Source organism: Neodiprion fabricii, chromosome 7 (genome assembly GCF_021155785.1).
Source record: "Neodiprion fabricii isolate iyNeoFabr1 chromosome 7, iyNeoFabr1.1, whole genome shotgun sequence".
Classification (NCBI taxonomy): domain Eukaryota; kingdom Metazoa; phylum Arthropoda; class Insecta; order Hymenoptera; family Diprionidae; genus Neodiprion; species Neodiprion fabricii.
The window spans coordinates 1727075-1742271 of NC_060245.1; the positions used below are offsets into that span (position 1 = coordinate 1727075).

The 15197-nt window shown below is 37.6% G+C and overlaps 2 protein-coding genes across 10 annotated transcripts in view; one reads left to right on the top strand and one right to left on the bottom strand.

Annotated features, from left to right (window-relative positions):
• LOC124186114 overlaps window positions 1-15197 on the bottom strand; it is a 50312-nt gene that overhangs the window by 32156 nt on the left and 2959 nt on the right. The window contains exon 4 of one of the 3 annotated variants that reach the window (XM_046577521.1): window positions 10813-11198. The exons of 1 other annotated variant lie outside the window; for it this stretch is intronic. The gene's annotated coding sequence lies outside the window, so the exon portion shown is untranslated. Of the gene's footprint in view, window positions 1-10812; window positions 11199-13732; window positions 13755-15197 lie in introns of those variants that run through there. One more of the 3 variants, XM_046577523.1, reaches the window with a different exon arrangement.
• Window positions 1-15197, top strand: part of LOC124186107 (nephrin) — a 154534-nt gene that overhangs the window by 30016 nt on the left and 109321 nt on the right. The gene's annotated exons all lie outside the window — the stretch shown is intronic.

A 15197-nucleotide genomic window follows, 5' to 3' on the forward strand; every position in this document is an offset into this window, starting at 1 on the left:
TAAAACAATCATAATTCTTATTCTTTTCTCACACTTTCCATCCGATCGAATAATTATATTCGATTGAAATGATACTTTGTGTATAATCTATCATTGTTAATTGATTTTATGGAAATTTTTAGACGTTAAATTGAATATCGCGTTTTCAATTTTCACTCCCACGTCGGGTATTTAATTACGATAATTCTATGCCCGTGTTCCGATTCACGAAAACTTGTTCAATGCAGATATGTGTGGAAATAGTGTTCCTCGTTTCTTCTACACTCGCGTCTCTCCAAACATCAAAAGGTACAACGATTAATTAGTCGCACTGTATAAATATTTACCCAATAAATTTTGGTGATATTAATCTACGTTTTGCGTGTGATCAACGGCCCGTGAACGCGCATTTCCCTTTCTCTCTCTCTCTCTCTCTCTCTTTTTATCTCCGTCTCTGTCCATCTTGGATTGGTTGGATCGCGTTTGTGCTCCACGTCTAGGTACGATATAATGTAAATCAGCCGAGTATAGGAGAAAATTAATCAAAGAGAAACAAGGCGGATGAAAAATTACGGGAAGGGTAAATTTTTGAAACATAAAATCCAGGCCTCGTGTTAAAAAAATAAATAAATGAATCGTACGAACCTCGTTCTTGTCAATAGTTCGTTTGCACTTGCGTTAATAACAATGAAATAATCCGTTTCGAAGAACCTTTGTTTGTAAAGGACGGGAACCTTTGTGTCATTTTGTTTTTTCGCTTCTTCGAAAAAATCAAGATCAATCTCGATCATATTTCTACTCGATTTTTCAGTGCCTGTCTTTGAAGCTTACGTTGATTGTACGAAATTTGTTGGTTTCAGGTTTCGTACGTCGGGTTAGACGGGGTTTTGTTTGTTGGGTTTTCGGGAAGTTCGCGGGGCAGAGTAAAGCTACCGACCGAATCACTTGGGTTCATGAATATAAACGGTCGACGGTATATCCACGCAGCCGGACAGTCATAACCTCCCCTATTTTATGCATTATCCACGTACCTACCTACCTATACACGCGTCGATTGTACACGCGATGCACACGCAAACACGCAAGCATTTCCCAATCATTTCCGATAACAGTTATTACCTTCAATTTATCGAACAAAGCTAAGACACTTGAGACGTATGTGCGTGGAAGTATCGATATCCAACCTCTGTACAAGGCATTCCGCGTCAAATCAGCAGCCCTTTTACTTCATCCCCTTGGATTTTGATCTTTTTTCAACGCGACGTTTTCATCGAACCAAAATGGCGATCCAAAATTTTTTCAAATTCTCCTTTCACACGGGTGAAACTTGTTGAAGAAAATCGCAAGAAACAATTTCGAAGACGTCCGTTTTTAACAATTTGAATCAACTCACACTGATTCTATGATGTAAAATATGATTTTTGAGCACAACAAAACCATCGGATGCCAATGTTTACTTTTTTTCTGTTCACTAGTCTTTAGTTTTTACTTGTAAAAATCTATTCTATTTTCTTTGTTTTTTGTTTCTGATTGTTTGGATTTTTATCCGATTGCGTATTTTTTTCTTTTAACAAGGTATTGAATTAATTTTGAAAGAAAAGAAAAAATAATCGTCTAAGAAAAAAGGCAATTAAAAATGAACTGTTTCATTTTCGTCTTAACTAATATATTGTCTGTTTTTGTTTTTGTTACAGGTGAGTTGGAAATTCGATTACCTCTGTACCTCAAGCATCGCGAACTTATAACGGTGAGTCAAATTTATTGCATGCACGAAAGATTAAAACAAAATTGATTTCCAACGTTGAAGGAAAAAATGGGTATTTTTTTAATACCTATTTTGACATTGATCGTTTTTGTCTTTTTTCCGATTTGATTTGAGTGTTAGACCGGATTAGGGTGGTGAAACAAAAATTAACTTTGAGCATGTACAATTTTCTCTACGCCATCTAGCGGGGATTACGTCGCGCGTGACGTCATAAGGGAGAAACAGCTCGACGCCCCTCGTCGAGGCTTTAACCTTAAGTCTGAAATTAAGAGCGGAAGCAGTTTTCCTCGCAAGGGGGAACGATGTAGTCTGCGGCTTGAAAATCGTTCTTTTTTTTTTTTTTTACCCATGCTGTTGAGATATTTATTTTTTTTATTCATCTCTTTCACCGGATTGTTGTTTGTTTTTTTTTTTTTCACATTTTCTCCTATAAAAAATGAAATGGAAACTTATACAGGGGGTAAACTTACTGTTAGTTACCTGTTCGCAGTTCTCATGTAATTCTTATATCTTAATAGAATAAATTTGCATGATTTTTGAGGGATAAAATGAAATCATTGCGGCTATAAGAAGTATAATTAATATAGAGTTGTTTCGTTTCATTTTCATTCCTAAACAATCGGTTTTTTGTCGGATGGTTAATTTCAACCCTTTTTTCTACCTTGAAAATGGAGGTAAAATTTACGGGTACGCTGAACTGTCCGAATACCGATTTCGTTTGTTATTCACGACGTTGATTAATTAACAGGGTTACCAGGTAACATCGTTGTTTCTGGTGTATCGGAACTCGTTTGAATAATTTGATTTACCGTAAAGGCATTGGAAACTTGAGATTAAATTGGGAGCAGAAAACCGAGAGAATAAAAAAAAACAAAATTTAGAAACAAAGTAGAAAAAGGTAAACCTTGTTGTTGCCCTAATTACCTAAGGCTCGAAAGAAAATTGGACGAAAAAACATTCCAACTGTAAATTATACGAGCCTCTAAAAGCGTAAATTGTTTGCACGTTACTCGAACTGGAAAACGCACGGTAATTTTTTTGCGAAAAAAAAAAAAAAAAACAACCATCCAAGGCCCACTGAAACATCTACGTAATACGCTCGCATTATATTCTCAGAAGCCTCGTTCGAAAACACGAAAGGGTGCAATTTGCTTGTTACGATTTTTCAGAAATCCTTTCAAACTAATCAGAATTATGCTCTTATTACTCAACTGAGCAGGAATTTGGACGCTACAATTGTTGAAATAATTTTCGAAATCGAGAAAGGAAACGAAGAAAATTAAATCTATGGTGTGAAAAAAACAAAACAACCCGGAAAAACAGTTTTTTCATCGTCATGAAAAGGAAAGAGTCCGTAGGTTTTTCCGACATCGTTCGATTGTAAAATATTGTGCAAGTTTTAGATTTTTTCGGACTCTAGTGATTCGAAAATTTAAAGATTCGTTGAAACTCGAAAAAGTGATTCTCGACCGAAACCAATGCTTATCTCACATCGTCGAAAGTGTGATGTGAATCGATAAAAAAAAAGAACCTGTGCAAAAACGTTTTTCATCGCTTTTGCAAGATTTCTAATATTTTTCTTTTTCTTTTTTTCTTTCTCTCATCCCTGCAAAGTGTACCTTGTATATCTACAGCGTGAAAAATCATTCCTGTCACTCTGCCTCCTCGATCCTGCTTATCCACCCCCTCCAACTTTTCTCTTCCCACCTTCTCCCCCCTCTGCCGATTTCGAAAGGTCGGCGAGGGGCAGATAGGATCTGGCTACAAGGGTGGCGGGGGGGTCGCTCGAAATACCTCGTGTAGGTATAACGGTATTCATTCGCACAGATAGCATCGCTTGTTAAACCTACTTCCGCCCTCCGCCCTTCGCCCTCCCTCACACCCGCCGCTCGATTCGCCGCGTGCTTTTCGCGGTATCGTCGCCGTGTAAAGCTTCTATATTTACTCCGCTACCAGGTATTTTTATCCCGAAAATCGCGGGTCCGTGGCTTTCGCACCATTTTATTTATTTATTTGTTTATTTAATTTTTCAAGTAAACCGCCCAAAAATTTTTGCATAATTTCTTAGATTTTCAATTTGGCCACCGACTTTTTTGGCTTGCCGAGGGAGTGTTTGCGTGTGTGTTTTTTTTATCCATTTCTTATTAAAATGTAAGATTCATTCAAATTCGGATCACGGTGGAAAAATTTAACCGACTCAATCGAATTTTACGCACTAGTTGCATAACGTACCATTTCCCACATTCTTCCGGATCGCGGTAAATGGCATTAAGTATTCGCGGCGAGTCTCCGGATTCTACCTATTCAACAACACGTCGCGCAAAGTAGACCCTGGAGGAGTACCCTCGTATCCTGCAACCCTGCGTAGGTGCTACACACTACTTACACGCACGCGTTGAAGGAACAGCCGACGCGAGGATTGCGACGCTGAGTGAAAATTGTATGCATCTGTGTATATAAATACTGTCGTGGGTTGCGGAGGGTTCAGGGTTCAGGGTTGAGGGTTCGGAGCTGAGGGTTCGTTCCCTTTGAAGCTGCGCTGCTGCTCCTGGTGCTCGGCGTTATAAATTATTACGATGAAAATTGCTGAGGGAACCTGCAGAGAGAGAGAGAGAGAGAGAGAGAGAAGATAGCGCGTGGGCTTCTCGACCCCCAACCGATGATGCCGTGCTCTGGAATTCCTGCGCGTTTTTTACATCCCTTTTCCTCCCTTTAATTCCCACTGATCCGCCTTTGCATCGCGGCGTTGAAATACGAACTCGACGTGTCGTTTGTTCTTTATTGTTTTTTCGATATGTTTTTGTTTTCAGTATTTTTACGCGTTTCCCTTTTTTAGAAAATTTATTCATTTCTGTTTTTTTTTTTTTTTTTTTTTATCTCTGTTGCAACGACAGAAACTCGTTTTATTAGATGTATACTATTTTTTTTCTCTCTCTTTCGATCGCGTTGTTTTATTTTTATACTTTTTTCCGGCAAATGAATTTTCTCTCTGTAACACGAATACGTGGTTAACAGTTGTAACGACGACGAAGCTGAATATTGAAAATATTTGTTAAAGAGTTTTTATCGCGGTTGTTTTTCTTCTTGTTGAATGAGAGTATTTCGGTTTTTCTATTCATCGATTATACTTACGAGAAATACGAATCGTTGGGAAAAAGTGGTAGTAAGAGTTCGAAGTGATAGGAAAATACGTGAAAGGAAAGGAAAAGAAAAGAAGGAGGTAGGAATTTTAAAGCTTCAACGTTACGACGGCATTAACTTTATCGCTTCTTCTTTCCGTCGTTTCTTCATGACTTATATGTGTACATAGATACTGAAAATTATCATATATACAAGTTTTCCGTACCGTGGATACATGCATATATATATATACGTGTATAATACCGTGCGCAAAGTTAGTCGATTCGATATTGAGAGTCACGCGAAATACTCATGATCACCGTATAGGTAGAGTTACGTGGGTGATACAGGTACCTATGTTAGATTATATAGGGAGAGACTTGGGCGAGGGGAAAAAAAATCGTCATTGCGAGGGGAAAACAAAAATGAAAAAGAAATTGAGCAACAGTCACGTGTTTCGAGAAATTGAATTTTGACCTCGATTATAGTGCGAAAAAAGATGAAAATACAACAAAGACGAGCTGTTTCATCGGCCATGTTGAATCTTGGAAATCTGATTTCAGATTCGTAAACAACGATTCCGGAAACCACAGATTACCATCCTGTTAGAAAGATTTACTCGGTAGAATAACGTGTGACTCAAAGGTTTAAGGGATCTCAATTTACAGTTGCTCCTTTCTTTCCCTAACCGCTTCTTCTCCATCCCTATAAAACCCAGCAGGAATAATAACAACCCAGCTGGCTGATTTAATTATCGCGCGAGCAGCAACAGCACCACCGCCATCGCCGCCGACACCGAGAATCGTGACCTACTATAATAACTAACGCGCCTCGAACATGCGACTTTTAATTGAAGTTTAACGCACGCCGATTGGTATGCATTTTACCTGAAATTGGATTATATTAATAAGGTGTGTGGGCGTGTTTTATTTTTATTACCATCGAATTTGGATTTTTTTTTTTTTTTGGATTTCCCAACTTTTACTTCCTCTCACTTTGTCCTTTTTTTTTTTATTTATAGCTGAAATTCGGCTTTATTGATCTCGTTTATACTATTTTCGAAAAACATTTGTCGCCGCATAGGCTTATTTCTTTGCTTTTTTTTGATCGCACTGACAAAGTTTTTTTTCCTCCATTGCTTTTTCATGTTTTTATTTTTCGTTTTTCATTCAAGAAAGTGTAACCTAACTACCTTTCGAAAACAATGAGAAAGACGAACGAGATGAACGAGAAAAAAAAAACCTTTGAGCCTTACAGGATGCCGATTACCTTAGCACTGATTTAAAAAAGTTCATTTCTTATCCTGAAATCCTGCCTCAAGCGGACAGCTGTTGTAAAGTTGATATCCTCAGGATATAAACGTCCAGAAGCGTTTGAAAAGTTTTTTTTTCCCTTAGAATTGATTTCTCCAAGCTCTTTTTCCACTAATTGGACCTTTGAGAATTCAAACAAACGAAAAAAAAAACAACACGATTAAAACATCGTGATATCAATGCCTGACAAACTAGACCTCTGTTTTGTGGCTGGATTTTTCGAATTATTGATCCTACGATTTTTCAAAATTTGGTCAAAATTTAGTCAAAAGTTACTGAATGATAATATTAAAAAAAAAAAAAAAAATACATATATGTATTACAACAAAGACAAAAGAGACAAGAGTGAAAGATTGTTGGAAATAATCCCTCACACGCGCAAACAGATAAAACTTTAGAGTAAAGACTCATTAAAGTAGAAAAAAGAAAAAAAACTTAAACGTAAACGAATAAAAAACTGAAAAAGATAATAAGTGTTAGGAAAGTTTTGGGTGAAAAAGCGAGGCGAGCGAAGAAGATGAAAGAAAAGCATTCGCGGTTTGCTGGAAAACTACTAACTCGGATAACGAGGAGGGAGCAGTTTTTATAATATACCTCGAGGTTCTTTTCTCGTCCACGCGATACCTGCGAATGAAGAGATAAAAAGTAAAAACAGACGGAAACAGAGTGAGTTGAAAATAGAAAACATCTTGGGGGCGAAAAGTTTTCGCGCCTATCTTTTTTCCTGCACCCTCGAGCCGGCCAAAATAAGGGATTTAACCCCGTGGCTTAACTTTGGACTAGTGACGGATCGACTCCGTTTAAGGGTGAAGGGGACGTTGAGGAATTCGCAGTAGTGATTTTGCTATACGGTTCTGAAACATTTTCATTTTTTACTTTTCATCAGCTTTCGTGATACGAGAAAAGTGTTGGTTTCGATGGAAAGTCACATTTTCGAAATTCTGCAATCCGGAAAATAGGTTTTTAGAAAAATGTCTGTCTGGTCGAAAAAACTCTCGCGATGACCTCGGAAATGGCTGGATGAAAATATATAAAACTTACAGGATTTTACAATTAAACGATGGGTGTGAAAAATTTTCCTCCTAGAGTAGAAAAAAAAAACAACTTGAATACTCGTTATACAAACAGCAGTGAAACTTCGATTGCAGCGTCCATTCCAATTTACTTGAATTTTCTAGTAAATAACCTTTCTCAATCCCACAAAGTAAATATATATATGCCCGATTCCGGTAAATATTGGATAGCTTTTCGCATATCGGTACCGATGCGTCGATATGTGATAACAGAAATTACGGAAAGAACTTTCGCGTTGCGTAACCGCGTGTCTATCATAACCACACGCGTTAAAACATCGTATTGATGAAATTCTTTCTATAATTAATCGAAAGACGAGAAGCATGTCACGTTCATCTTTTTCGTAAGGCAGCGTAATCGAACATATCTACAAATTGGAGTACATATTTAAAATATGTATCGACGAGTACAGAATTGATTCCTGGCTAGTCAGGATTCGATGTATCATTAATAATTGGCCCGTCATCCATTTCCTTATTTCTTTCTTCGATTTCTTTTCACACGCGATCTTTGCCTTATTTATCATCGTTATATTCGATCTTCGATACCAAAATACAGGCTGAGATATTAGTGATTTTTTTTTTCCATCTCAAAATGTTCAAATGCTTTACACTCACCCGATTAATTACGTTTCGAAACTCAAAGCTGTCGGGAATAATTTCTTTCGCAAGTCTGCCTCGGAATGTTCCGTCATTCGGAAATCATTCTTCGGCAATTTTTGTCGGTGCGAGAAGAAATTTCTTTACTTTACAAAGATAACTCGACAGTAAAAATGTATGAAAAAAATTAAATTTGAAGGAAAATTCAAAACAGTAACGAGCATTTTTTGTCGAAAGTATGCCTCCCCATTCTTTTCCCCTGCATCTCGGCGTTAGTTGTTATTTACTTGGAAGATGTAGAGGAGAATACAAGGTGGAAGAAGAAGAAAGAGAAAATAAATAAATAAATAATAATAGGAAGACGAGAGGGATTTTTCCGCTAAGAAAATATATTTCTCAGATACTTTGAGGATGTACTGGCTGTACATTCTCAACCAAGAGTGAGTCGCGTCGACGATATTGAATACTTTGTGAGTTAAAAATCAGAGAAAAATTAAACACTGTAAAGGCGATGAGAAAATTTTAATTGAATAATAATAATAATAATGATAATAACGACCATGAGGTATCAATAGATTGTTTGAACAAAACGTTGTTTAACAAATTTTTAGGGAATATTATTTTTGTCACGTGAAATGAATTCTTTGATTTTTCTGAATGCACGTGAATTAAAATTTTGAAACATGGAGGAAAAATCTTGAATTTTCTATAGGTTTTCGTAAAAACAATTGAGAAGTTTCCGGGACATTGAACGAATAGTTTCGCAAACACAGCCTTTAGAAGTTTTCGAAAACGGAAATTTCAACACAACGAGAAAATTCTTTAACAATTTATGTGCATTTAGAAAAATCAACCAAGCCATTTCACATGACAAAACAGTGATCCCTAAAAATTTGTCTGATAATGTTTCGTTTAAGCAATTTATTGATGACTGTTCGGCATTATTGTTATTCAAGTTTAATTTTCTCATCGTCCGTATTGTTGTTGATTATTTTCCGATTTCAATCTGATTCACAAATTATTCAATATCATCGACGAGACTCACTTTTGGTTGAGAATGTATAGCCAGCCAGTAGATTCTTGACGGTCATGCATTTGCATGGAATGTAAATTCGCGCGGAATGGAAACGTGGAAAACTGTGAGAAAGGTATTATCCGAGTTGTATATTATGTGTCGTCCAATGTGCATAAGGAAAGAATTTAACGAGGAGGGGGGTAAAAGGGTGAAAAGGAAATGAGTGAATCGATGCATCGCAGGAGAGCTTGCAATATCGTTATCCCTGTACATACAAATCGCAGTCACGTATAAAGGCGTCGTCGTTTCAGTTCCAGATGTATATGACAAAAAGCTCCAATTCAATATTTTTTCTCTTCTTCCTTTATCCTTTGTCCCTCCTCTTACGGCTTGTTAATGTCCGCGGTTTTCACCCCTCCGTATCATCTCGATGCTGAAACAGCTATGGAAAGTATATTCTCACCTCACCTACGCAAGTTTTCCCCTTTATACGTGAGTTGTAAATATTATAAACTCAAGCATCTTTCTCTCTTCAGGGAAATTAGACAACAACCGGCCATGTTTTTATTCTTGTCTTCTTTTTAAAAAATTTTTCTGCACACTTTGTGCCAACATCAAAGAAACGGTTGACGTGGTAAAATTGGGGATTACATTTTTTTTTTTTCGAATCTCGTTCAATTATTCTCTACTCTCTTTCTCGCTTTCTTTCTTTTCCTTTTTCCTTTTTTTTTTTTTCTCTCTGTGCAACGTGGGTAAATATATACATGTATATATGTATATAATAAGACATGTAACGCACCGGTAAACGGGCACCGGAAAATCCCGATCCTGAATTTATTACGGCTTATCCTAAATGAGATTTTCGGATTCATTTCGCCTCGTCTCATCTCGTTGCTGCCTATTTCTGGCTTCTTTTCCCCTAGCGGTTAAAGCTTTGCCTCGTTTCGTTATGCCTCGTTTTGTTTCGTTCCATTTCTTATTCTTTTTCTCCCTGTCTGGTTATCTTTCCGTTTGTTTTTCTCTTTCTTGGTTTTCGTTTCTATTTCGTTCCGTCGAACGCGTATTACTGGCCGTGTTTTATCACTTTGGATAAATGAGAATCTTCCTACTTATCGTCCGTGTGATGGGAAATTTTTTATCTTGGGTAAAATTTGTCAGGAAAAATAAAAATTCATGAGTACGAATTACACAAGGTATACGTACAATGAAAGTTTAATTTAAAAAGTAAATATTTATTCCTTCGTTATCAATCGTCTTCGATCACAAGTTATCTACGAATTTCTATACGTAATTGGAACCAATTTTTTTATCGTTATTAATAAGTTTCATCGATTTTGACGAACTGAGATCGTCGGGTTTTTGGATCTGGACATGGTTCCAGCTTTTATACAAGATTTCGGGATCGGGTCATGGGTGGAATTCCCTGCTGCCTGGGTAAGACTAGAGATTTGCGAGAGACGGGAGTTGCGATAATTTTCTGGAACCCTTTCCAACCTCTCCGACCGCAACAAACGCCAGATATTCGGCACACCGGGTACGTAACGCTCACTTGCGAATCAACGCGCCACTCACCGTGTTGACGTAAATGTCGCCAAATCTCGTTGTTGGTAGGCGTGGGTGTGAAATTATTTCGGAACAACAACGAAGAGAGGAAGGATAATGCGACTGGTTCATTGGACAAGTTACGGGTAAGGAGACAAATGATTCAATTCTACGAAGCGAGACGATCGATTCACCCTCCGGTTCACTTTTCTCAGTTTTTCGAATACGGTTTCTTTATTCATTTGTTAGACACGCTGTAGTCAACGAAGAAAATTGATAAACCAAAAAAAGGTGGAGCAAAATTCGTCGTACGAAACTAGAGAGGTTCGTTAAATTATAAATCAATTTCGTTTATTCGCTTTCCAAGTAGAAAGTAAGTCTGAGATTAAAAATGTAAATTCATGGAAAGCAAGCGGAATACAAAGTTGAACAGTTTTTTTTTTTTTTACGCCACAGAAGGTTCCCAAAGTTTTTAATTTCGGTGACCAGAGCACCGAGTCCCTCGCTTTTGAAGGTGGACCCCAATTATTTTGCGTATCGTGTAAGCACGAATACGTCCATTGGGCAATGTAGAAAGCGGAAGAGAGCGAAAAGAGGGGAGAAAGAGTTCAGAGGTCAGCTTGTCTCTGCGGTGATGTTGGGGCGATTATCCAACTGGGAATTCCGTCCTTTCCCCGGTATTTCCGCTTCTTCTTTTGGAATTTTTTTTTTTTTTTTTATCTTCACCACATCCAAAAATCCCAACGAGGAAAACCCGATCCCCGTTTTATTCTTCTTCGCCAATCCGGACGCTGAAAAGGACGAGTGACTCTTGGAAAGTGGAAGGAATGATGCACGAATAAAGCGGCGCTCTTTCTTGCAGCCTGAAAACGCACTCCTCGTTATCCAGCCTCATTTTTCTGTCATTTTTTTTTTCCACCCTCACGCATTTCTGCAGCCCTTTACTTTCTCAAAGCTTTTCAAATTTCTCAACGCGAACGACGCTTTGGCAGCTGAATTTCGGAAACGAGTTTCCAAAACGATGTTGGAATTATTTATGGAACAGTAGAAGATTATTATCGTTTCTTTTTGTTACCTTCGTGTCTTTCCATCGACGGGCTATAAGCTTTAATTATGTCTTTAACGTTTGCAATTTTTTTTTTTTGTTTGTTCAAAGTTTTTCAAACCTATATTTCGCGGAAGTATGAGCCGGGTAACATTTATCTTAGAAATGTGTATGTTTACATATAACCTGAGTCTATGTATTTTGTAGACTGCAAACCACGTGGCTATGTGCACACTGTGCAGAGCGAAGGAGGTGGAGAGAGAGAGAGAGAGAGAGAGAGAAAGACTTGCCGCAACTCATTTAAGACTAACTAAGTTAAACTTAACTTTGCGAATATCTGATTTTGCTTAAAACGGACACTACGGCCATCGAATAGTTAAACCATCTACAATATGTTATATCCTTATTCACGATCGTAAACGTGAAAATAGCACAGGGAAACAAGTGGTTGAAATTCGTACTTTTCCACGAAAAAAAGCATTTTCTGCCAATCTACCATGAAAATTCGAATGCCAATTTTTACACAAACTTGATGCAAATAAAAAAGAATTAGATCCGCCATTTGGAATTTTTAAATTTCGAGTTCAGATTCGTAATCAGCGACCCCATGAATGCAAAATTACAAGTGAATCGCATGCGAGGAAAAATGTATGCATGAAAGGGTTAATCCTTAACGAAGCTTCGGGCACAGTAGAACCCGAAAATCTTGCCGCTCCCCACTCCGCGCTTCCTGAGACTCGGATGCGCGCGCACGCCAGCGGTTCTCAGTCGAAACAAGCTGTGAACCTAGTTATTTACTTCCGGAGCGAACGAGGCGCAGCTTGGCCATTATCCTCGCCTAACTTTTGACGTTTCGACGATCGTGGTGGAGAGCAGGGCGTGGTTCAATGTCCCTGAGGGTCTCGCATGACGCTGCGTTACACGAGTTTCCAAATTTATTACGCCGTTTAGCGATTGAGGACCCGCGAGGCGGGGTTTGGTGGGTCCGTGTTAATAAGTAACAAGCATAATACACCGGAGTCGCGTCGCTTCCCGCTCTGAAAGGATACGCAAATAAACCACGTACAGAGCGAAAGAGAGAGAGAGAGAGAGAGAGAGAGAGAGAGAGAGAGAGAGAGAGAGAGAGAGAGAGAGAGAGAGAGAGAGAGAGAGAGAGAGAGAGGGAGTGAGAAAGAGTCACGTAGGTAAGCTAACACGCATCACCTACGCCTACAGCTTTCCCTCAGAGCAAATTATGACGCCACTTTGCAGACCCGCTACACGTCCACATGCACAAGGGTTGATGTTATGATAGGGACTTTGCATACTCAGCCGTACAGAGGCAACTTTTCAACGGCTCGGAATTATCTACGAGATATATTTTTTTCCTTTTTCTTTTTTTCTTTTTCTTTTTGTTAGGTAATTGTGCGATTCGTTGGCTACGTACGAAGTTTAAAATTATGGAGAAAAAAATTTAACGTGTAACGAAGAAAAACATCATACCGAAATTTTATCCCAAGTAGAAATAATTATGGAATTCACTTTTCATACGCTTGTAATAAAATCATTTTACCTTCGAATTTTAACGAACGTGTATTATTTTAGAACAACAGCACTGCGTGGTTAAAAGGATTTACTTGTAAAATTGTACATTTCGTGTGCTTAGTTTCGTGGTTTTTGAAATATCGTTGAAGAAAAATAATTGTCAAAGCAAATTGGAAAATATGTAAATTGAAAATTATGGTGCGGTGCGATTTTTGAATTTTAATAATCAACTTTGATACTTCTGCATCGTTTTAACGTCGATACTCTCAGTGTCAATATTTGACAAAATTCTTTTCAAAGAGGAATGTCGGAAACTAATGATTTTTATTTATCTTCTATGATTCTCCGTGGTGAGAGTATATAAATCAGAATAAACAGCCTGCAAAGTGAAAGAGTAATTGATACAATTAAACAAATTATGATAGACACTAGAGATACGTCAGGATTGTGAAGGTATTTTTATACTGTCGTTATTATTGTTGTTAGTTTCGTCGTCGGTGGATTATTATTACCGTCATTCCTATGATTATTCTTATCGGTGCTTCACCAAGTGAATCTACGAAGCGGATAATTGTAAGTAAATGTAACAGGCGTCTGAAGAAGTTTTCTCTCATTAGTAAGCTCTGCGAGACAATCGAGGTTAAAAAAACAAAAGGGATGTAGAATAAATGTAACAGGAAAAATACAAGAAGCGTATTCTGTTTTACAGAAATATTCCACTATATTTCATATCATTCTCGTTTCGCGAGTTGCGGTAAGCTTTCCATTTCCCGACAATCTGGAAAAATGAAGGGGAAGGGAATAAAAGAAATCGACTTTAACAAAGGTATTGAACAGGCGGGTATCGTTCGTTTTTATTTAACTTTTATTTTTCTTTTTTTTTTTTTTACATCGTTGCTAGTTGTACCGAAAGAACTCCCGTCGATGTTGTAATTCGTTGGGGGGTTTTTTTTTTCAATACAACTGTTCGTGTAAAACGGAAAGTTGAACCAAGGAATAGGGGAGGGAAAAAGGAATGAAAGAAAAACCGAAAAAACACGAATAAAAAAGAAAACCCACGAACGAAAACCGTAATCATGTTTCACCCCCTTTTTGTTTCAATAACAGGGTTTATGCCATGCCTTGTTGAAACGGCAACCATAGGTTTGTCCACGTAACGGAAGAATTGTCAATTTCCGAAATATTAATTTTCCTTCCTCCGTAAGTTTTCCACGTTGAAATAAAATTTACCGTCCGCTCATCGAATTTACTCTTGGATCGCAACGATTACTTGGTAAGTTTAGCATTAATTAATTGATATTGAATGGAATGATATTGGATAGTGTGAAATTGAAACTTGTGTTATAAACATCGAATGAGAAATATTTGCCCCATTGGATAAATTAACTTTTCGCAGATTGATGATTTTTTTACTGTTTTTTTTTTTTTTTATTCAAACCACGCCGTTGAACAAAAAGGGAAAATGAAACTGTGCTACCTAGAATGCCTCATACACTCTCACATTGATGCGTATAATTGGATTAACGTGGGTTTATAATTTGTGTTTGCCCCCCGGATGAAATGCTTTGTACCTTTGAATTAGTACGTGCACGGGTATACGTATGTATATAAACGGAGCAAAAATACCTTAATTTTGCAAATTGAATAACAGACTCGCGGTGAAACGACGTATTCGAAAAAGCGGCGTGGGGAGAAAGGGAGAGGTGTATTTTTATCAACTCTCTTGTTCCGCGTAACCTCGGACAACTTCACACATACATCACGATAGGCTAATTTCGTTGAATGAAATTCTACAAGCGTAACTAACGGAAGTTTATAATTAAACTGATACAACATTGTTGCGACGTTGCATAGCAATTATATAAAATATTATGAAAAACCTAGACTTCAAATATTGTCATATTTTTACTCTGCCTCTTCTTTTTTTTCATATTTTTGCCCAACAATGCAAGGTATTATCTGGTCTTTGTTCGAACGAATGAGCAAAATATTAATTTTCAACAAAACGGCGGCGTCTCGAAAAAAAAAACCAATTTTCCATAAAAACTTTTCGCCTCAATTTGTTTACAAAATGGAAAATATTTATCGGTGAGAAATAACCTTCGATCAAGGACCGAAAAATATATTCGCAAAGCTTGTGTAAAAATTTGAGACCGATCGGTTCAGCCGTTTCCGAAGAAATCTATGCTCACCGACTTTGAAAACACAGTTTTGAAACAAA